The sequence below is a fragment of the Dermacentor silvarum genome, chromosome 7 (genome assembly GCF_013339745.2).
Source record: "Dermacentor silvarum isolate Dsil-2018 chromosome 7, BIME_Dsil_1.4, whole genome shotgun sequence".
Classification (NCBI taxonomy): Eukaryota; Metazoa; Arthropoda; class Arachnida; order Ixodida; family Ixodidae; genus Dermacentor; species Dermacentor silvarum.
Window position 1 is genome coordinate 77,483,180 of NC_051160.1, and position 22,509 is coordinate 77,505,688.

At 46.7% G+C, this 22,509-nt stretch overlaps 2 long non-coding RNA genes across 2 annotated transcripts in view; one reads left to right on the plus strand and one right to left on the minus strand.

Moving 5' to 3' along the window:
- The window catches only part of LOC119459597 (uncharacterized), a 58,751-nt gene that overhangs the window by 12,175 nt on the left and 24,067 nt on the right, over positions 1 to 22,509 (plus strand). The window lies entirely within an intron of this gene.
- On the minus strand, positions 2,165 to 21,807 carry LOC125946820 (uncharacterized). The gene is made up of 2 exons (XR_007467905.1): positions 21,671 to 21,807; positions 2,165 to 2,338 (listed from the first exon to the last, which is right to left on the minus strand). It is a non-coding gene; the product is annotated as an uncharacterized LOC125946820 (long non-coding RNA).

Below are 22,509 nucleotides of genomic sequence, written 5' to 3' on the forward strand. Positions count from 1 at the left end.
TCACTGAATCGGATCGATTGTGGTGGTCACATTAGTAAAATTCATGTTGCGTCTTGCCATGCTTCTAGCCAGCGTTGTATCGATATAGGGCGTGGTTACGAATGGCTTGTTCGATTTTGTAAAGTTATTTTTTATTTTATTTTATTTTATTTATTACATACTGCAGTCCGAAGACCAAGCAGGAGGGGCAAAAAGGGAACATATTGAAAGAAATGAACAAGTTATACAAAAGTTATAATAAACATTGCTACTGAACGACAAGTATACGCTAACAAAGGTGATAAATATAGACGTGTAGAAAAATTTGCATAACTATGTATTAACAGTTTTATGTACACAAGGGTACCGAAAACACATCTAAATTTATACAGAAACAGTTTAAACGCAATCCACAGTTTTATGCACACAAGGGTTAGAAAACACAATTTAGATAACGCGTTGACTTAATATAGTATGGCAATAACAACAATGAAGTTTACACGAAAAGATGCATGTGTTTTTCGAAGTCAGGAAAGCCACGTTCTGGAAAAACATTTAAAGGCAGTCCATTCCATTCGTTAATGGTTCGCGGAAAAAACGAGTGTTTGAAAAGGTTAGTACGTGCAAAGTACTGTGTCAGATCGTGATTGTGACAATGTCTGGTTTGTCGGGAAGAAGAAGGGGAAATGAATTGAGCGGGATCGATACTAAACTGCTGATTTCGGAGCAGGAAAAGAAACTTGAGCCTCGCAATCGCTCTGCGCTGCTTCAAGAGAGGAATGTTGTTAGTAGCCATCAGTGATGAAAGTGAATCAAGATTGTGGTAGGCGTTATTTATGAATCTTACTGCTCTCCTTTGGACCATTTCTAGTTTATTAACATCCTTTTTAAGATATGAGTCCCAGGCCACGCATGCGTACTCTAGACGGGGTCGAATGAAAGTATTATATGCAAGAAGTTTGATCTGAGATGGCGCCTTTTTTAGTTTATGTCCAAGAAATCCTAGTTTTCTTGAAGCGGAGGAACAAACGTCGTCAATATGGCTACCCTTGGTAGCCATATTGACGACGTTTGAGACTTATACTGTTGAGACCGAGAGTATACCCTTGGTATACTCTTGGTGGATCATAATTTTATGCCTATGTGTATGTGCTACCGGGTATGATCCACTCCAACACAGTGGCTACAGAAACCAAAATGTACTTTGAATATGTGTCCAACATCTGTCTACACCACTTCACAAATAATGCCTCCGCTAGGAAGAAACACCTTCGTCGCCTTTGTGTCATTGCTGCGCCAATGTCCCACAGTATTTTGCTGCGTTAGCTGACGTTTGCATTTGAACATAGTTGTTCGCGCTGCAATCCATAAACATAAGCATAGCATAGCAGTATAGTTGTCACGTGTGTGGTCATATGCGGTCGTAAACATAACGATTGCGTCAAGTGACATGCTACATGGGAAATCAATACTGATATTTGCAATTGATGTATGTAGTAGCTTCACATTTATCTGACTGTTTTTGGAAGACGTCGCGTCGCGTATATTGGAACGAGATGGATCTAGCAAAATTTTTTTCTGGGTTAAATTGTCATGTTAATCAAATATGTGTTTTTGGTGAGAATTACGCGTAATTTAGTTCACAGCTGTGTATTTATACGAGAAGGTGTGAAGTGCCAATTAAATAGCCAAGTCTTGTCATTATCTAAAAACAATGACTTATAGAGCGGCAAGCCGAAAGCTGAAAATGACCGTAACTGGCAGAACCGGCTCATGACTAACAGCATTGTTGCGCTCTATTAGCGTCAATTTTGGCCTCTCCTGTAAGACTAGAGAATTGTATGGTAGAGCTTTCGATATACCCCAACGGCGGGTGGTCGTCATGGTTCTCATGTCCAGCACGTGGCCCTGTGCTGGTCTGTTCCTTCAGTAGTTTACCAATCTGGTTGTGTCATTCGGGATGTGTTCGTCGAACCGTTTTTTTTACACAAACAAAAATGAAAATATAGTTTCGTAGCAAACAGACAAACACTGGACGCTGGACAGAACATAAAATATCGCGTGAGCTATGATGGTAATTTTTCACAATTAGTGTTTGGTCACCTGAACATTGTCAGATAATAGACGTGTAAATATCAGTTACAGAAGGACAAGGTGGTTCAAACAATAATATGGTAACTGTGCGGTCGGTGGTCACTGCAATACCTTTCAAGTTTATTTCCTGATGCATCGCGTTATCCAAGGAATATTCCTGCTAATGTTCCCAATGAAACATTGGTGTTTGGCTGAAGCCCCAAGTTGTATCTCTTGCGAAATGCGGCTGTGCGTCTTCGGCATATCTTTATTGCTTGCGTTTTGCCTGGAAAGGAAACGCAAAATACGAGGTAATATTCTGCAATACTGATGAACATGTCCCCTAAAAATTGCAAGCACGCGAGTGTCAAAGCCGGAAATTTCTGGAAATGCGTAGAATGAGATATAAAACAAACGTTTTGAAGCAAAATCACGCTACGCTTCTAGAAAATAAAAGGATTGCATATATCCAGTCATTTACACTCAATGAAGGGATGAAGCGGCTAAGGAGCACGTGATACGTTTGCAGATTAAATACGTCAACATTCACGCTTGGCTGCTGAGAATCGCCAAAAAATATAAACCAGAATTTTATTGCATACTTTATCAAAACAGATAGAGTAGAAAAAAGCAGTATAACTAAGTTTGTAACGACACACGATAGAGTTGTCTCCTCTGAGGTCCTTACAATTCTACAGCTCTGGAACAAAAAAAAAGAACTGCAAGAAAACTAAAATCAATCTTGTACCAATGCCAACGGCTTTGAAGTGATTTTCGCTCATGGGACCCCGACATAGCTGTTTCCATCCTTCTCGCATGTTCGAAATAACAGCAGTGAACTGCATGCATACTCCTGAAAATTAAAACACAGCAACCTGTTTAGCCAGGTGGATGCGCTACAGCTGTTTTTAATGAAGAATGTATTGCCTTAACAGTCTTGACTTTAGCTGCCCTTTTAGAGCACAAACTATAGTGCGCAAACACCAAACATTAGGATATTGTAGACAGAGCAACGAAAAGGTTAAATGTCATTTGATCTGACCTGTGATTTGCTCTAGGGAAATAATCCAACGAAAGCGATCCCGATTAAGGTCAAACTTTAATTGCCTTTCGCTTCATCAACAACCTCTTGGGTCCGACTACGTTACCCTTCAAAAGCGAGGCCAGTAAATACGCAGCTGACCTTTAGAAATACTGTATGAGCAATACTTCCGCACATCGAAGATTCGGCGTTAGTATAGGCGATTCAATATCTTTCATGAATCCATTGCACATCAGCTGCTATAAATGCTCATTTCAACGTTTAGGGCTTTTTTTTTTCAGGAAACAAATATCGCTGCAAAATGGTCTTCGTTAACAAATAAGTATGGCCACAGCAGCTGAGAATTGCGAAAGATAAGTTGTTATGCCCCTGGGGGTTCGAGTTTATATGAATATAAAAGGCGGCACAATATCAGGTAAGAACTACCAGAGTCTTAGTAGTGCTGAGTCGGCGCATATCAAGTTGCTTCCAATATTATTATTGCCCTATCGGATCTTACGGGCAATCGAGCCTTTCTTTTCAGTGGCCGCATTTGGATGGCGTGGATTTCCGGCTGTTCGTTCTACAAGCTTTATTAGGTATGTAGAGAGGTATGTAGAGGTATGCCGACGGGGAGATGGAGACCGACGAGTGGTGAAACTTCGAGGAGCAGGAGGCGAGGAAGCGAAGTGCGGAACAGGTGGAACATAGCGGGACTGGGTGTCAGGTGCATTCCCTTGTGGTCTCGGAGTATCGGGAGGGTACCAACCCCGCCGGCGGCAAAATCGTGCCACGCGGCCAGCAAAGCCACACGCGTAGCAGATGGGCCGATTGTCCTGGGTACGCCACGGATTGTGAACAGGGGGCGCAGGCTGGGGTGCACAATGCTGAGCCGGGCGTAGGGGCTGCGGAGGCGCGCAGAAGTCGCTTCTGGGCACGTAGTTTGCAGCTGCAGTAGGCGACGCGTAGAAGCCACTTGTGGGCGTGTAGTGCGAAACTGCAGGCGGAGGTCTGGGACTGGCGACGACGGCAGCGTACGTGAGCGGAACCGGCGCTGGAGGTGGCTGATGAGCGAGAGGTAGTGCGTCGCTCACTTGTTCGTGTATGACCCGACGTAGTTCCGGAGACAAGGAGGTATCAGACGACCGGGTCCTTCCTCTCGAACGAATTGTTTGACTTGGTCGAGGAACGAGGAGTGGGCGGGAGCAGCATTGAAACTGTCGGTTAGGGGCAAAATAGTGTCGCCTGGCCCGGCAGCTCAGCGCGTAGTGGGGCGTTGTTTGCGGAGCTCGTCTTAGCTCCGGCACTGGGTGATCACCTCGTCAGCCGTTCGAGGATTTTTCGCCAAGAGCATCTGGAAGGCATCATCTTCGATGCTTTTCATGACATTCTTTATCTTTTCACTTTCTAGCATAGTGGGTTTAATACGCCGACAAAGGTCAACGATATCTTCAATGTAACTGGTGAAGTTTTCACCCTGTTTCTGAGCGCGACCACGCAAGCGTTGTTCCGCACGAAGCTTTAGCACAGCAGGGCGACCGAAGACTTCTTTGAAATAATTAGTAAAAGCAGTCCAGGTGGTAAGGTCGCATTCATGATTCCGGAACCAGAGATAAGCGACTCCAGAAAGATTGAAGATGACGTTAGTCAGTTTATCTTTATCATCCCATTTGTTATGCGCACTCACTCGGGCGTATGAGGAGAGCCAATCCTCGACGTTATGATCGTCGGTGCCGCTGAAGACAGGAGGATCGCGTTGGCGTTGAGCACCGGAGCAGACAACAGGCGATGCCTGGGGAGGATCGGGCTGCTCGGCGTGCTCAGGCATGGCAGAAACGGGAGGGAGCGTCCGGCTGCGTAGTTCCAGGTCCGTAAAGGGCCCAGCACTTCCAACAAATGTAGAGAGGCACTCTAGTTTAAATAATTAGAGCCTAAAGCACTGCAGCGAGAGTTTACACAGCTCAGGCAACACAGGCACACGGCTTCCACCAACTCGTCGTCGTCGTCTTTCTCGAAGCAGTGCATACTGCTCGTTCTTCTTCAGTACAGGTATAATGAAGGTTCCGTTACTTTTCCGGTAAAAGAAGCTAAATGGCCTGCCTTCCTTAAGTAAATTTCACAGGAAGACTTTCTCGTTGAGGGTTTCCATTCTAAGTCAGCATAAGAAACAGCAATCTACAACTCACTGAAAAAGTTCAGCATTATTCAATAGCAATGGAATGGGCGATAAAGGCATGTTTCTGTGATTTGATAAAGCAGCATTTAGCTGTGTGTTTGATCACGGCGTTACGAAGCATTAGGCATTTTTCTCGAAGGATACACTTCACCCTAATACATCGTGTTAGCGTTTGTCCTTCCAAAATCCTGAATAATGCTTATACCAGAAGCCTCTGTTGTCAAGACTCATACAATGGCACGGCCCTCCTATTGGCAGTTCCAAGCGAGGAGCTCTCTTATCGACGTTGCCACGTCTCCAGAACAAAAGAAAAAGAAATAAAATACATATTCAGGACAGTAGGTCACATACGTCGTTCTATTTGCATATATATTGTATTTATAAAAGTGGTTCTACTTTAATCAAATTAGGTGAATAAATTACGGAGGTTCTTGAAGATTTAAGTAACTCACCACTGCATCTTCTCATACACTTATCACAGCTTGAGAATCTATTGAAGTTCCCATTACAACCGCTGTAAATGAAGCCACGGCACTGGTCGTGCTCAACGTCATAATACCACGACGGACGAAAACCATGGCAAGTTCCCGCTTTCGGCTTCAAACTACAAACTTCTCTGCGTCTTCCACGACCTGCAAGAGACATACCAATGATCGTAAACGAACTTATTTGGCTAACCTTAGGTTAATGTTGCCGTATTCATATATGGTCTTATTATTTATCGCGATGTTTTACATTTACCTAAAGCACACGGCAATTATTTCAGAAGCTCCCACTCATTACAAAATAAAAGCAGAAGAGCTAGGGAAGGTGAAGACTCAATAGTCTCTACTTTCTACACAACAGGGAATATATTTATGAGTTTAAGGCGGCCCATCTCTGGCAATTTTCGTACAGCCTGTGATTAAAAAGCGCATGCTACTGTGGCACATGGAGTTCGAGGTAAGTATGGGTTCTGAAACGCTGTTGCAGAGGCGAGGCTAATAGTTATGCTTGGTTCCCCCGCCGTCGCGGCTTCGCTGCTTTGGCGTTGCCCTGCGAAGCACACGGCCTTGGCGGCCGCATTTCAATGTGACCGAAATGCAAAAACGCCAGCGTACAATGCATTTGGGCACGGTAAGAAACTAGGTGATCAAATTTAATCCGCAGCGACCTCATATGGTGTGCCTCGTAATGAGATCACGGATTCTCACGTAAAGCCCTTGAATTTTTAAAAATGAGCCTTTCCACTCTGTGAAGGTGGATAACCAGCGTAGCTGATTAGCGCATGACATAAAGGGGGCACATAATTTTGAACAAAGGTACGAAGACACGTATTGTCTTGATCGGTTGTAATCGTGATAATAGGTACGCAAAACCATTTTCGTATCACCTCTGTCATTGTTAAATTTTTTGCATCATATTCGCGTCTAGCGGGAACTCCCGACGAGCAACGCGCCAACGAAGAGCAACGGCAGGAAAAGAGACGCTAATACAATCGTCGCCGGCGGGCGGCAAACACCACCGATGAAGGTCGTGCACAAAACGACAAGCGTATGCGGGACGTCGCTCTTCGTAGGCGCATTGTTCCTCGGGAGTCAGGACTGTACGCGGCCTCCCAATTACGACGACGAAGGGAAGTGAAATTCAAAATCTAGAACAGCAACTTGTATTTCTGGTTGGTTATATACAGGGTGCTCATTTCTAGGCTTTACGGAATTTTTTAGAAATCGCCTGTGGCAGGTAGCATAATCCTTGTCATTGAGCTGGGTTATTCGAAGAGGCGGATATTGGTAGCACGAGAAATCGAAACACATACTCAATGTTCTTAACAGAAATTCACCAATTAACTTAGTTAAAACTTTACTACCCATATTGAAATTTACGAATTGTAGGCGGTGAGCTTGTCAGACGTATCCACTAGGAATGAAGTTCCAGAATGACACCAGTTTGGCGATATGCGCCATCAAACTTGCCGTAAAAATGCGTTGTTGTTCCACTTGCGTTTTTACCAAAAAGGCTGTTTTATACACTGAAATACAAAAGTAACTGGAACGCCTATGTATTTCGTACCACACTCAATCATTGTGACGTCACTTGAATTCACACACGTGGCTCAACAAAGAGTGAAACCAGAGACACTGGTTTCAAGATGGTTTTGAATGACGTCAACCCCTTTCGGAGCAGCTGCGAACCCCAATTTTTACTGCAACGCGTCGGAGGCTGTTCCCATCGTTCACACGCGCCTTATCATCCATCATGTGGTTTTGATGCTTGTCTGCTGGTTTTTTTGTTTTGTTTAAAACGATTGCTGAGCTGCATGCCTGATTTCAAAGGCATGCTTGTATTCAATTTTTAGCGTGGCCTTTTTTTGCTTGCGCCAACAACACGAAAATTTCCTTGGTTGGTAGAGGTATACAGAAGAAGTCGTCAGCGCTTCGCCGCTCTAGGCCTGCCAGCCGTTAGGCCTAGCAACAGAAAACAGAAATATTTCGGCGAAAAGTCCACCCACCGACAAAAGCATGGTCTCAGCAAAAGTGTCGCAACTTCCCGCGTCGATTGAAATCAAAATCACAGCGATACGAGAAGATAGTCCAGCCAAAAACATTACAGAAGCGGGAACCGATCGTTCTACGTCCGAAAACCTCTTCGGCTTCTTGGTCCTCCATCATATGATGATGATAATGATTTTCGGCATGCCCTTTCGCCACCTAGCCTGCTTGAGTTAATTAGGTATACTGTAGATGTTTTTCATTCTATTAGTTGTGCATACATAACTTAATGTTTTTTTTCTTCCTTAAAACTTCTATATCTACCTTCTACTGCTACCTATCCCTGTAACTGATCTGGTCGTATCAATCTCTTTGCGTTTTTGTTAATCAATACTCTAAACGTATCTTGCTCATCTTGACTGCTGAGCAGTTGATGCTTCCGCCTACTTGAAATCGAAGCGCTTCTGGAAGGTGGGCGTCACCTACTAGTCTCACAGGGTGAATCTCTTCGTATTGAATTAGCATGTGCTGAGTGCTCTTTGGGTTTTTGCTGCAGCATTAACATGCCTAGCCGTACCATGCTTCGCATGCTAAACGACAAGTGCTCCAACGAGCAGACGATAAGATGTTGACTAAAGGCGTTATCGAGACATCTTGCAGTCCGTAGGCGACCCCTGTTGTCCTCGTCAAGAAGAAGGATGGCATTTCGCGCTTTTGTGTGGATAACAGACACCTCAACCAAATCACACGCAAGTACTTCTAGCCCTTGCCACGTAATAATGATGCTTTGGACTTTTTGCACGGAGCCAAGTACTTTTGATCCATAGACCTTCGATCAGGCTATTGTAAAATCTCGGTAGATAACGTGGACCGTGAGAAAACTGCCTTTGTCACACATGACGGCCTCTGCCAATTCAAGGTTATGCCGTTCGGTCTTTGTAATGCCCCGGCGACCTTCGAAAGAATGAACTCCATAGTTCGCTGATATAAATGGTTCAAATATATGTGTTATCTAGACGATGCAATAGTCTTGTCATCAACTCTCGCGAGTCATGTCACGCGTCTGTCGGTCATTCATGCTGTTTTCTGAGTGAACTCATCCAAGTGCCACTTTGGACGTCGTCAAATTACCGTTATTGGTCATCTCGTCAGTGCAGCTGGCGCTTAAGCCGATCTTGACAAGATTCACGCTGTCCAGAACTTTCCTATTCCGTCTTTCACCGCAGATGTTGGAAGCTTCGCCGGAATGTGCTCGTATTTCCGTTGTTTCGTCAAGAATTTCGCCGAAACCGTCCGCCCACTCACCAACTGACTTAAGAAGGACGTTACTTTCACTTGGGATCTTGCTCAGACCAAAGCCTTCTCCGCCCTCGTACGCTTGCCATCGGGTTCCACATTGTTGGCTCAATATGATCCATCTGCTCCCCCTGAACTTCAAACGAATGCCGGTGGCCATGGTATTGCGGCTTTACTCGTTCAATGGCAGCGTAGCGCAGATCGCGTAATTGCATACGCCAGCCGCCTCCTGTCACCCGCCGAGAGGACTTCTTGAATTACCGAAAGGGACTGCCTGGCGTTAGTTTGGGCAGCAGCCAAATTCCGCCCCTACTTGTACAGCCGTACATTCTCCGTGGTTACAGATCACCATGCCTTGTGCTGGCTTTCGACACTAAAAGACCCCGCTGGACAACTGCACAGATGGGCGGATTCTTAGAAGAAGTGTTCAAGCTCTTAGACTCAGGCTGTTCGGCTTAGGAGTGAGGATCAATGGTGAATATCTTAGCAACCTTCGGTTTGCAGATGACATTATCCTACTCAGCCACAATGGGGACGAATTACAAATTACAACAAATGATTGAGGACCTTAACCAAGAAAATGTACGAGTGGGGTTGAAGATTATTATGGAGAAGACAAAGTCAATCTTCAATGTCCTGCAACGGAACAAGAATTTAGGATCGCCAGTCGGGCTCTAGAGTCTGTAAAGGAGTACGTTTATCTAGGTCGATTACTCACAGGGAACACTGATCATGAGAAGGAAAATTACAGAATAATACAATTAGGTTGGAGCGCATACGGCAGGCATTGCCACTGTCGCTGAAAAGAAAAGTGTACAATCATTGCAGTCTACCGGTGCTAACATATGGGGAGGATACTTGGAGGTTAACAAGGAAGCTCGAGAACAAGTTAAGGACCACACAAATAGCGTTTGAAATAAAAATGTTTGGCCTAACGTTTAGGAACAAGAAAAGAGCGGTGTGGATCAGGTAGCAAGCGAGGATAGCCGAATTTCTAAGTGAAATAAAGATACAAAAAAGAAAATGGAGGTGGGCAGGACATTTAATGCACAGGACGGATAACCGTTGGAATATTAGAGTTCCGGAATGAGTGCAAAGTGAAGGGAAGTGCCATCGAGGACGGCAGAAAACTAGGTGGGGTGATGAAGAAATTCGCAGGCGCAAGTTGGAATCAGCTAGCGAAAGACAGGGGTAATTGGAGATCGCAGGGAGAGGCCTTCGTCCTGCAGTGGACATAGATATAGGTTGATGATGATGATGGTGATGACACATGCCTCATCTTTCGAATATTTGCTGCGGTATGCTTTTGTCCTTAGAAAACGAGCTCGACCCTGAAGTAGCAATGCACATCTATTTGTGTTGTCTTACAGATTTTACCTTCTAATTTATTTCTTCCCATTCTGGTATATCTCCATAATATTTTTTTGTTTCCATTCTTTGCATCTAATTTTCTGTCTCTATTTCGGTCATTATCTTTCTTTTGACTCCTGGTTGTCTATTTACACTTTTAATTACCTCTACTTGGTTGGAAACTTTCTTGAGCCAGTGGTCTTGCACGCCATCTAGTGGGTGCCTGTTTACCCTACAGTGCATTCAACCCAGTCAGTGACCTCTGTTCCTCCTTATGTCAATAGAAGTCTTTATTTTTGGTATTTCTCAATGTTCAGTCAGGAAACGTGGACTGTGAATGAAATAACATTTTCTGTAATTGTATTTGACGCTGACAATCTAACTGGAGGCTACTGGAGGGGAAAAAAAATAAAGCTTTCGTTATTGTGCCAGTATTTGCAAGTTAGAATGCTCGTCACCGCGCCACGCTTTCTCGTAGTTATTTATTATACCGAAGCCGTTTACCTCTACCCCCTGTATGCATCTTCCTTATGCATTCCCGAGGGAGCCCCCCTGGCCCCTGGCCGGCTTACTTATGTATCACGGCATGTGGCCAGCAATGCGTGGGCCCATCCCGCAGGTAGTGCAATACTAGGCTGACACGCAGCGGAGATGAAGCAGGCTTCTAGCACTCCGCCGACTTCCAAAAATAGGTTTAATTTCTTGTATCCAAACCAAACCACATAAATTCGGCATTGTAAACGAAACACTATATATTGTGAGCGCATTTTGCGCATATCGTCGTCGTCATCTGTACAAATGACTCATCATCTTGTGTGAGCGCTATTTGTGCATATCGTCGTCGTCACTCGTACATACGACTCATCATCATCTTTTGTCTCGTGCGGTGCTTCGTCTCTGACTCGGGCGACTGCTCGGAAATAAACGCATCGCATCGGTCGACGTCTCACAAGTGGTGGAGCGTGCTTCGATTCCCACGTCCTCTTACTTGCCCGATTCCCCTGGAGCTCCGGTCCGGTCGTCGTTTGCTCTCGCCTACCACGGTGATGGCAGAAACCAACCCATACTCCAGGGCTGCTACCACCTCTGCACAGCCGGCTGGGCCTACCTGGATGGTGAACCTCAAACACCGCGATCCTCCCCTCTTTGGCGGCCTCCGCGGCGACGACGTGGAAGATTGACTCGATCACTACAACAGAGCCAGCGACGTCAACCATTGGGACGATACGCACAAATTGCGGTATGTCTCCTTTTACCTAACCGAAGTTGCGAAGACGTGGTTTTTTAACCACGAAAGTGACTTTTCGGACTGGCCATCATTCACCCAGCAATTTCGCCAGATATTCGGCATGTAGTCTGGACGCTCCGAAATCGCGAAACAGAGGCTGGCAACGCGCGTACAAGAACAGGACAAGTCCTATACATCCTACATTGAGGACGTCCTCGCTCTCTGCCGCCGTGCACAGAGTGACAAGGCGGAAGCTGACCATGTTCGCCCCATACTAAAGGGCATCAACACAGTCGCCTTTATTGCTCTTGTCATGCAGAGCCCAAACTGCGTTGGTGATATTATCACCAACGCAGGCGAATAGACTGGAGCGTGTCTAGACGTTGGCATGCGGTGATGTTATCACAGCATGCCAACGTCTGGACACGCTCCAGTCTATTCGACTGCCACGCGCCTCTTGCGACCCTCGTCTCAACGGTGATGCTGAGTGGCGAGCCCTGATACGCACTCTCATCAGGGAGGAACTTCACGGACACCTTTCTGGACCTGCGACGCTTGCGACCGTTCACCCCGCTCCTACTGGACTGCGTGACATCAAGGACGAACTGGCGTCGATGACAAACGCCCAAATGGAAAAGTCTACTGGACCATTTCGTCCGCCAAGTTATGCCGAAATTGCCTCCGTGCCTCCCTCGACCATCCAGTCTCCACCTGCCGAAGCTTACCGCGACCCCCTAGCTTCGCTGGCAGCGAATACTCCTGCACAGCTGTACTTCTCTCCGTGGCGGTCGTCGCGTCCGGTTTGTTTCTACTGCGGTATTCGCGGCCACATTTCTCGCTACTGCCGTCGGCGTCAGCAGGATGAAAGGCGGGGTCACGCTACCTTTGAGCGAGACAGGGCACCTAGGTTTGACTCGTACGTTCCCGGGCGTCACCCAGGTGAAAGGCGGGGCTACGTCACCTTTGAGCGAGACAGGACACCAGGGTTAGATTCCTACGTTCCCGGACAGTACACACAACTTCTGGTCGCTCTCCTTCACCTTCCCAGGACATGGCTCGAGCATCCCGCTCGCCCCGGCGTCGTTCTCCTTCACCTTACCGCCGTTCTTCATCGCCCTTGCGCGCTGCTTCCCATGTTGTGGACACCCGTTCGGAAAACTAGAGGCTGCAGTTTTTGGAGGAGAAACTGCATCGTGTCGGACTATCCCAATTCCTCCTGCTCGCCCCCCCAATTTGCTCTTGGTTTGTGTGGAAGGTGGATCTGTCGACGCCCTTGTAGATACTGGAGCCGCTATTTCTGTTATACATCGTGAACTGTGCATTCGTCTGCGAAAAGTGGAAACGCCGTATGTTGGTCCGGTCCTATGTGGTGCCAATGATGTTCCCATCTTTCCTACCGGACAGTGCACAGCTCGCGTTCTGATAGACGGTATTCATCATCATGTGCAACTTGCGGTGCTTTGGACGTGCGCTCATCAGATTATATTAGGATGGGACTTCCTGTCCGCCGCTTCTGCACCAATTTCGTACGGCGACCCAAGGCTTCACATCAGCGACACCGAGACTTATCCAGTTTTCGATTCCCCGTGTCCCAACCTTATTGCAGCAGCGGATTTTCTTATCCCACCAGACGAAGAACGTATCCTTACCCTTGGGTCAACAGACATTGTCGACGGAGACGCATTGGTTGTACCTTCTCAGCGCTGCATTTCTCGAGGACTCGCCATCGCTTCTTGCTTGGTCCAGTTCTCGAGTGGCTATGCCAGCCTCACAGCCTTTAATACGACTCCTGAGCCACTACTACTGCCGAAAGCGTCTACTGTCGCCAAGCTCGCCGACGCTGCGCCGGTATGTGTCGTCAGTGTTTCGCCTGCCACATCTTCTGCGCATTGTACGCCAGCAGAAGGCCACACTAGTGCTATTAAGGCCACCTTGAGTGCAGATCTCAATCCGGCCCAGACTAATGCACTCCCCACCATTTTAATGAAGCATGAAGCTTGTTTTGACGTTCCTTCGCGAGGCCTGGGTCAGACCACAGTAACTACTCATCGAATTCAAACAGACGGCTCTCGCATCATTCGCCGTCGCCCGTACCGTGTGTCACCTTCGGAGCGAAAAGTTATAGAAGAACAAGTGAACGACATGCTGACACGCAACATTATAAGGCCTTCAGCAAGCCCTTGGTCTTCTCCTGTTGTGCTTGATAAAAAAAAGGCTGGTTCTGTGCGCTTTTGCATCGATTATAGGGCGCTAAACAAAATTACCCGTAAGGATGTTTCCCCAGTGCCTCGTATTGACGATGCTTTAGATACCTTACAAGGTGCCGAGTATTTCTCGAGCCTCCACTTGCGCTCCCGATATTGGCAGATTCCCATGCATGAGCCAGATAAAGAAAAGACTGCTTTTGCTGCACCTGATGGCCTTTTAGAATTTAACGTGATGCCTTTTGGACTGTGCAATGCACCAGCTACGTTCGAACGTATGATAGATACAGTACTCCGTGGCTTAAAATGGAAGACCTGCCATTGTTACTTGGACGACATTGTCATCTTTTCGTCGAGTTTCTCCCAGCACCTACAACGTCTAGACCAAGTTCTCGCATGTCTAGCAAAAGCTGGTCCCCAACTCAATACTAAAAAGTGTCGCTTTGCAAGCCGAAGCATTAAAGTATTGGGCCACGTCGTCAGTAAGCATGGCATCCAGCCTGATCCCGATAAAATCGCTGCAGTACTGCAATGTCCGCCACCAACCGCACTTAAAGAACTTCGCAGCTTTCTAGGACTGGCGTCCTACTTCCGCCGCTTTGTCCGTGACTTCGCCACCATCGCCGTTCCTCTACACAAACTTCTGACTTCGAGTGCATCCTTTGTGTGGTCGGACGACTGTGAAGCCGCCTTCCAGACCCTAAAACGAGTTCTCACGTCAGGGTCCGTGCTCCGTCATTTCGATGCAACGGCCCCTACTATTCTACACACTGATGCCAGTGGGCATGGAACTGGCGCTGTCCTGCTGCAGCGGAATCAGAAGTCCGAAGAGCAAGTCGTGGCTTATGCAAGTCGTGCTCTTTCTTCTGCTGAGCGCAACTACACAATTACTGAACAGAAATGTCTCGCCATCGTGTGGTCAATACAAAAATTTCGACCCTATCTCTACGGCCGCCATTTCACAGTTGTGACCAACCATCATGCTCTCTGTTGGTTTTCGTCCCTGAAAACCTTGTCTGGACGTCTCGGCCGTTGGGTACTGCGCTTACAGGAATATGACTTCACTGTCACGTATAGGTCCGGCAAGCAACATCAAGATGGCGACGCTTTGTCGCGCTGCCCGATGTCCCCAAACGCCCATGCTTCGCCTTCGGTCTGCACGTCACCATCTAGCCACACGTCTCAGCACAGGCCCAGTAGCCCAGGAGAGTCAGTTGACGCAGTTGACTTTCTTCCGTCTACTGACCTCGTCTGACTCCAACGTACTGACCCATACTGCCGTATGCTGATCGACCGACTTACTGGCTTGGCACGGCCCCCCAACAGTCGCTTAAGACGACAACTTTCGCGATTTAAGCTTCAAGGTCGAGCGTTATTTCGATCAATCTACCATGCTTCCGGTAACCGATGGGTACCAGTCATACCTCGCTCACTTCGACTCCAAGTATTAGAAGCATTTCACGACTACGCGACGGCTGGCCACTTGGGCTTTCATAAGACCTACGACCGCATCAAAACGCGTTTCTGGCCGGGCCTTTCCACCTCTGTCGCCAAATACGTTGGATCCTGCGCGTCATGCCAACACAGAAAACGCTCGACATCCCTTCCAGCAGGTCCTCTGCAGCCTCTACCATGCCCGTCCACCCCCTTCGAAATTGTAGGCATAGACTTGTACGGACCCCTCCCACTCACGCCCGCTGGTCACCGCTGGATCGTTACCACAGTGGATCATCTAACGCGGTACGCTGAGACAGCTGCTCTTCGCTCTGGTACTGCCTCCGAAGTCGCCGAGTTTTTCGTGCACAGTATCGTTTTGCGCCACGGCGCACCTCGTTTCCTCCTGAGTGACCGTGGCAAGACGTTCCTATCGCATGTCCTACGTGAAGTCCTCCAGGCCTCTAACACCACCCAGACGACCACATCATCGTACCATCCGCAAACAAATGGTCTTACGGAGCGTTTTCATGGAACTGTGTCTGACATGATGTCAATGTATGTTCGACCCGATCACACCAACTGGAACACCATCCTACCTTTCGTGACGTTTGCGTATAATACTGCCGTCCAACGTACAACCAATTACAGTCCGTTTTTCCATGTGTACAGTCGTGCGCCGTATTTCGTCTGGGACACTACACTCCTTTCACCACCTGCTGCTCCATCCGCGTCTCTTCCTGAAGAATTTGCGGCTCGCATCTCCCACTGCCGTGAAATTACCCGCGCCAACACCGCTACCATTCAGGCAGGCAGGCAGGCAGTGAACCTTATTTTAGGTCCTTAGGAGCGACTCCGAGAACCCCTTACGGGGGAGGAGCCACCGTGGGCCGCAGGACAAAAGGAAAATTAGCTATGATGCAACGCGTCGCGTTGCTTCGTTCCGCCCAGGCGACGAAATTCTTTTGTGGACACCTGTTCGCGCACCGGGGCTCTGTGAAAAATTTCTCCACACATATCTCGGCCCCTACACCGTTTTGCAACGAACTTCGGCCGTTAACTACCGCGTCGTCCTCTCAGCTCAGCTACTGACCGCCGCCGCCGCACTACGGAAATCGTTCACGTATCTCGCCTGAAACCCTACATTCGTCGTACCTACCCTTTCTAGCTTGCGGTCTTGCTGACCGCTTTCCTGAAGGGGGGGAAGTTAGTGTGAGCGCATTTTGCACATATCGTCGTCGTCATCTGTACAAACGACTCATCATCTTGTGTGAGCGCTATTTGTGCATATCGTCGTCGTCATCTGTACATACGACTCATCATCATCTTTTGTCTCCTGCGGTGCTTCGTCTCGGACTCGGGCGACTGCTCGGAAATAAAGGCATCGCATCGGTCGACGTCTCACAATATCTATAAGAAAGTGCACTTAGTGTAGCAAGTTGAATGATTGCATGCATATAATATGATTTTATAATGTATGCAGCCCATGTATGCAGCCCGAAGGTTGCTGAGATATTGACCGTTGATCCTCAATCTGCCTAAGAGCCTAAGTCTAAGAGCTTGAATACTTCCAAGAATCTGGCCATCTGTCCAGTTGTCCAGTGGGGTCGTTTAGTGTCGAGAGCCAGCGCAAGGCATGGTGATTGGTAACGACGGAAAATGTGTGGCTGTACAAGTAGGGGCGGAATTTGGCTGCTGCCCAAACTAACGCGAGGCAGTCCCGTTCGGTAATTGAAGAAGTCCTCTCGGCAGGTCACAGGAGGCGGCTGGCGTATGCAATTACGCGATCTGCGTTACGCTGCCATTGAACGAGTACAGCCCCAATTACATGGCCACTGGCATCCATGTGAAGTTCAGTGGGACGATCATAATGAGCCAACAATGTGAGACCCGATAGCAAGCGTACAAGGGCGGAGAAAGATTTGATCTGAGCAAGACTCCATGTGAAGGTAACGTCCTTCTTAACTAAGTCGGTGAGTGGGCGGCTGGTTTCGGCGAAATTCTTCACGAAACGACGGAAATAGGAGCACATTCCGGCAAAGTTTCTAACATCTGCGGTGGAAGACGGAATAGGAAAGTTCTGGACAGCGCGAACCTTGTCAAGGTCGGGTTTAACGCCAGCTGCACTGACGAGATGACCAAGAACGCTAATTTTACGACGTCTAAAGTGGCACCTTCAGAGCGTGGATTCGAGCCAGTTTTTTTTTTACATTTATTTATGCTCAGACATTCGGAAACAAGCTGATAATAAATTATCTTTTATATAATGATTATTTTATAATTTACATTTACGTATGCCAATTCATACACTCGCATTGCGAAACCAAAACCACATTGCATTGGTTCGGTAAGTCAGTACTTGTTCTTTTACAGAAATATTATTCAAAAGAGTTATTTGCTTTATCTTGCGTGTCTGTAACATTATTAGCTATTTTTGGGCTTAATTGTACGTTTGTTATACCTTTACAATCTCTAATTACAGCCCCAAGATCTCTATCCCTATTGCAAAAACCAGCGTCTTCCAGTGTGAAACCAGCGCGTTTTTTGACACTGGGTGGCACTGGGGACGCTGGCGCACGCTGGGAGTCACTGGGAGGCACTGCGGCACTGGTGAGATCGCTGGAGAAGTGCTGGGTCACACTGGACGAGACGCTGGTTGCACTGCTATGCCGCTGGGGCGCACTGGTGTGCGCTGTACACGCGCTGGAGTTCGTTGGCTCATACTGGAGACTGCGCTGGTTTCGTTTGTGCCGCACTGCCGGAGTATAGGCGGTGTTGAATATTAAATGCTTGACACAATTTTATGGGCATCTCCTGTCCAAAAACAGACTCCTGTCCTAAATATAGCGCTATAAGTTGCGATCATGAATGTGTATTTCGTGTCGGCGGTGTTGCAGCTTGGAATAAAGGTGCTTGATGCTAGCCCATGCATATGCGACACTTGAGATCACTTTCGTTTTGTACATTTCCCTTTTGACGGTGCGGATAGCTGTATTCGTGAACGAAATTACGCAAACGCAGATAACGCCTCGTTTTCTAGTATTTTGTACGCAATCGATGACTGCGAGTTGTCGCAGTGTTGTACAGTCGACACGAAACCGACCAGCCGTTCAGACGCGTTCGAACGGACCTCAGAAAGCCTGCCGCTGATTGATATTATCGCACCGACAACAAAGCTGCGGTGATTCGTGTGCTTCCACTTTCCCTAGTGTACTAAAAATAATAGTTAAAAGGTTGTGAAGCTCAAATACAAACATTTTCCCATTCATCAGGTAGCCGCGCCGAGATTGTTCGCTTCCACCGATGATTAGGCCTACCGTATACCCGCGGAGTCCGTCTACACTCTATCGGCCCGTCTGGGCTGAGGAATCAACAAGTCTAACGAAGATAAATCACTCTGTAGTTCGGTTTTCCCATCGGTGTTTTTAAAGACATCATTCTTTTGTGTCTACAGTGTCAGCATAACAAGTGATGAGCGCCGATATGACGTTATAAACATACCTATATGTGCTTTCCCCGAAGGCTGTCAGCCGCATGAACCGACCGCTTCTCTTACGGAGATATGTGCCTAAACATACATGTCGATTGAAAATCATTGTCGAGCTATGGAAATGTTGCATTACCTTTGCGCGAAGAATAAGAAACGGCTGTAAAAATCGGCAGTAACGGCCCGTACAACATTCCGGGTCGGCGGTTCATTTAAGGCTTTTTTCGTTGTTAATATACCAATCGCAAAAGCAAATCAGTGTTGCAGCACTTCCAGGCATACTATGCAATACGGACAACAACTTTTTCGTTCTGATAGAGGCGTAATTAGTTGAAGGCGATATCGCATCTACCATGTCAGTGCGAGACGTCTGTGCAAAGCTACAACTGTGTCTCGGCGTTGACATGGCAACATATGAACAGATAATAATGGATCGGCGTGGCGTAGTGGTAAGATACTGTGTTTGTCATCTGTAGGGCGGAGGTTCGAATCCTCGCGGATTTTTTTTGTTTTACTTTTTTTCTTTTTTTATTGCATTACAACGTTCTCTGTTTCTTTCTGTATCCGAAAAAATATATAAGGTAGCCAGGCACCACGTATTTCTCGCTCTAGAGCTGCATTTCGCACCAGTACCCCGCGCCCAGCGCCTCCCAGTAGTGCCGCGCCTTGCCAGCGTCCCAGTATCCAGCGCGCGACACTGGGCCCATAATCAGGCATGGCACTGGGCACTGGATACTGGGTTTTGCAATAGGGATGGCTTCAATGTATTCTTTTTTGACATCTTTCTCATGGTTTGAAACATTTGTTTACGTTTTTCTCTAAACAAGACTTGCGCCACCTGATGTTACGCAAAATTTGATACCTTTTTTTCTGAATAAATATTCTGAAATGAAGTATGCACAATCATTCCTCACATAGATATGTGTGCAACGAATCAGGACGAAAGCAATGAATGTAATATTTGTTTGTAAATCTAGCACGTCACTTGGAAATAAATTTGGTCTGACTGTGCATTTTTTTACTTTGCTTAGTTTAAAAACTACTTCCTTATTATTCATCACGTTTCATTTATCCTAGTTCAATGCATAGGTCCCACACTTAGCTCCATAAATGCAAATGCTTTACTCTATTCAGCAATTCATTAGTTACTTATCATCGGGAGCGCGTCTAGCACTTTTACCAACTTTTATGCCGAATATTACCTGCTAAAAATAAAATGAGACATTTTTGGCACTTTAAATTGTTGGGTAAGCTAAATAAGTCATGATTACTCGGGAAACAAAGTTATTTCAATCCTGGCTTGCGATTTAAAAAAAGCTTTTTGTGCCTGTGGCGTCCCACCTTAACAGCGCTTTGTCGGCAAAAAAATGTCGCAGTTTCGCCGAAAAGGCGAAGCATCAATTGCGATAGCAAATTAGTAGAGAGCTATACGGAGAAGGGATAGTAGTTTTATCGGGTGCATAAACTTGACACATTCGCTTTCTGACTGAATTAACAAACGTGGTGTCAGCGCACACACGGAAACATGAATACATCACACTCCAAGACCGCAGACAACCACAGTCAAGGCGCTGCCGTGAGGAAGCGCGGCCGCCGCATCGAGCAAAGGTTCGTGCGGTCTATCGCTTCAACAGAAACTGAGCAGCGAAAGCACATCGCATACAAAGGTCATAGCCGTATGGAGATCACGTTCAAGATACGGTGCGCGCGACAGAACGCTCCGGCGCAAAGTACAAGGGCGCATTTGTTGGCAGAGTAGAAGCTACCCCCCTCCTTCCCGGGCTGCCTTCCCGCTTTCATCCTCTCACGTGGGAGATTGCGTCGCCAGTTCCCCTCGCGCCCGATTGCAAGATGCGCATTTGGTGCCGCAGCACAGCGTTGCCCCCCCCCCCTCCCTCACTCTCATACCCCTACGGCCTTTCTCGCGACGGAAGTCGCGTTTGCTCTCCGCCGTGCGTTCGCTCTCCTTGAAAGCGCGCGTCCCCCACCCGCTTTCACTCGCACATACGGCGCGCGGTGACGCTTTTATCGCCCTTGGACTTTATACAGAACCTCACGACGACGGTGGCGACGACGGCGACGCCAACGGCAGAAATCCACTTAAAGTGCCCATATAGTTGCTATTGCAATAAAAGAAAACAAGAACGAATCTTAGGAATATATATTGCTTTTTCTTATTTTGACTTTAAACAAAATGTGCATGACGAGCGTTCAGAAGCAAACACAGCTATCGCAACTGCGAAGCACAGCTGCTGCCACAAAAGGGTAAAGAATGTTCATCCTGGCTTCAGACAGCATGCACTAGAGCGATGACTCTGTACTCTAAGAAACATTACCCACCAGTCACATCCTCCAGCATCGAAAATATTGCTGTGTCCTTATGGGTAGAAATTGTTTTTGTAGGCTTGATGGCACCGCGCCCTAGTCACCGCAAATTGTGTTCTACAATTATGATAAAAGAGCATGGATTTCCAAAAATGAAAGCACACATGATGTTGCATTGGAGCCCGCGCTTGCACGTGGTCGTGGTCGTAATTCTAGGGTAGAAGGCATTTTTGTACATCTGCCCAAGTGGAGGCAGCGTGTCTTATGCACATAATGATATAATCAGGAATGACTCGTAAACCGAACTGGTTGGAACACCCGGGATGAATGTGGCAGGTAACCAACAGAGCATGAAATAACTGAATTCTTGAATATTAATGTGCAGCGTTGTGTAAAGTTCGTTAGGTGTTTCAGTAAGCTAGGGCAAGTGCTTTTTAAATCCAGAACAAGTACATCACGGAACTATTAAACCTACATCTTGATTCCAATGTAACCAAAATATTGTCACACATTTTATCTTCCTGGTTTCTGTTTTAAATAAAGAGCACAAGATGGTGTGCCGTAATCAAAGCACCAATTTCTGAACGTGATCCGAATGATTCGGCACAAATAATAAGACTACTCACGTGTGCAAGCATTTTGACATTCCCCTTCAGTAGGAAATCGGTTCGAGTTGCCGCCACAACCACTGTAGATGAAACCTTTGCATCTCCCAGTCCAGAAACTATAATACCATGATGGTATCTTCTGCGTACAATTGCCAACAAGTTTGCGTTTCCAGCATGCTGGCCATATGTCCCACCAAGCAGCTGCGATTAATAACGTAATGTTGCACAGGAATAATCATTTGACCATGACTGCATAGAAAAGCTAGGACCCACTAAATTTTCGGCAGTTATATTGAGCGATGCTTTCATAATTGTCATTCATATTTCACTGTAGTTCACTTAAGCAGAAGACGTATATCCTGCTTATGCCAAAATGAGCGCGTAAATACATTGTACACGTTTTTACATACATATTACACATGTTGAACTCGCGATTTCTCATTGATATACCATTGCAACGACGTGCGCAGTGAGCAGTGTACGCTTTATTAGAAGGGAACACCGTATGTTCTTCTAAAGCCGATGACTTCCCAGCTGTGCTCTGCAACGGAAAAATTCACCGACGCGGCTTCTTTTTACAAGAACGATAAAACAAATAGATCTGTGTACTGTTACACTTGCAATGGGGATTGACCTACATCATAACCAGATGATGGTTATGATGTTATGAAGTCCAAGTATTATGTTATCATCGCCAAGACAATATAATGCAGTCCGCATAATAACTAAGGCATCCATAACGCTATCAGGTGATAGTATATTGGTGACATCTCTGATTGATTTATAATGCTAAGCGTCTCCAAGCCTCCAATGGGTTACGAAACCTGATGTAGTTCTGCGTTTCAAAATTAAATCAG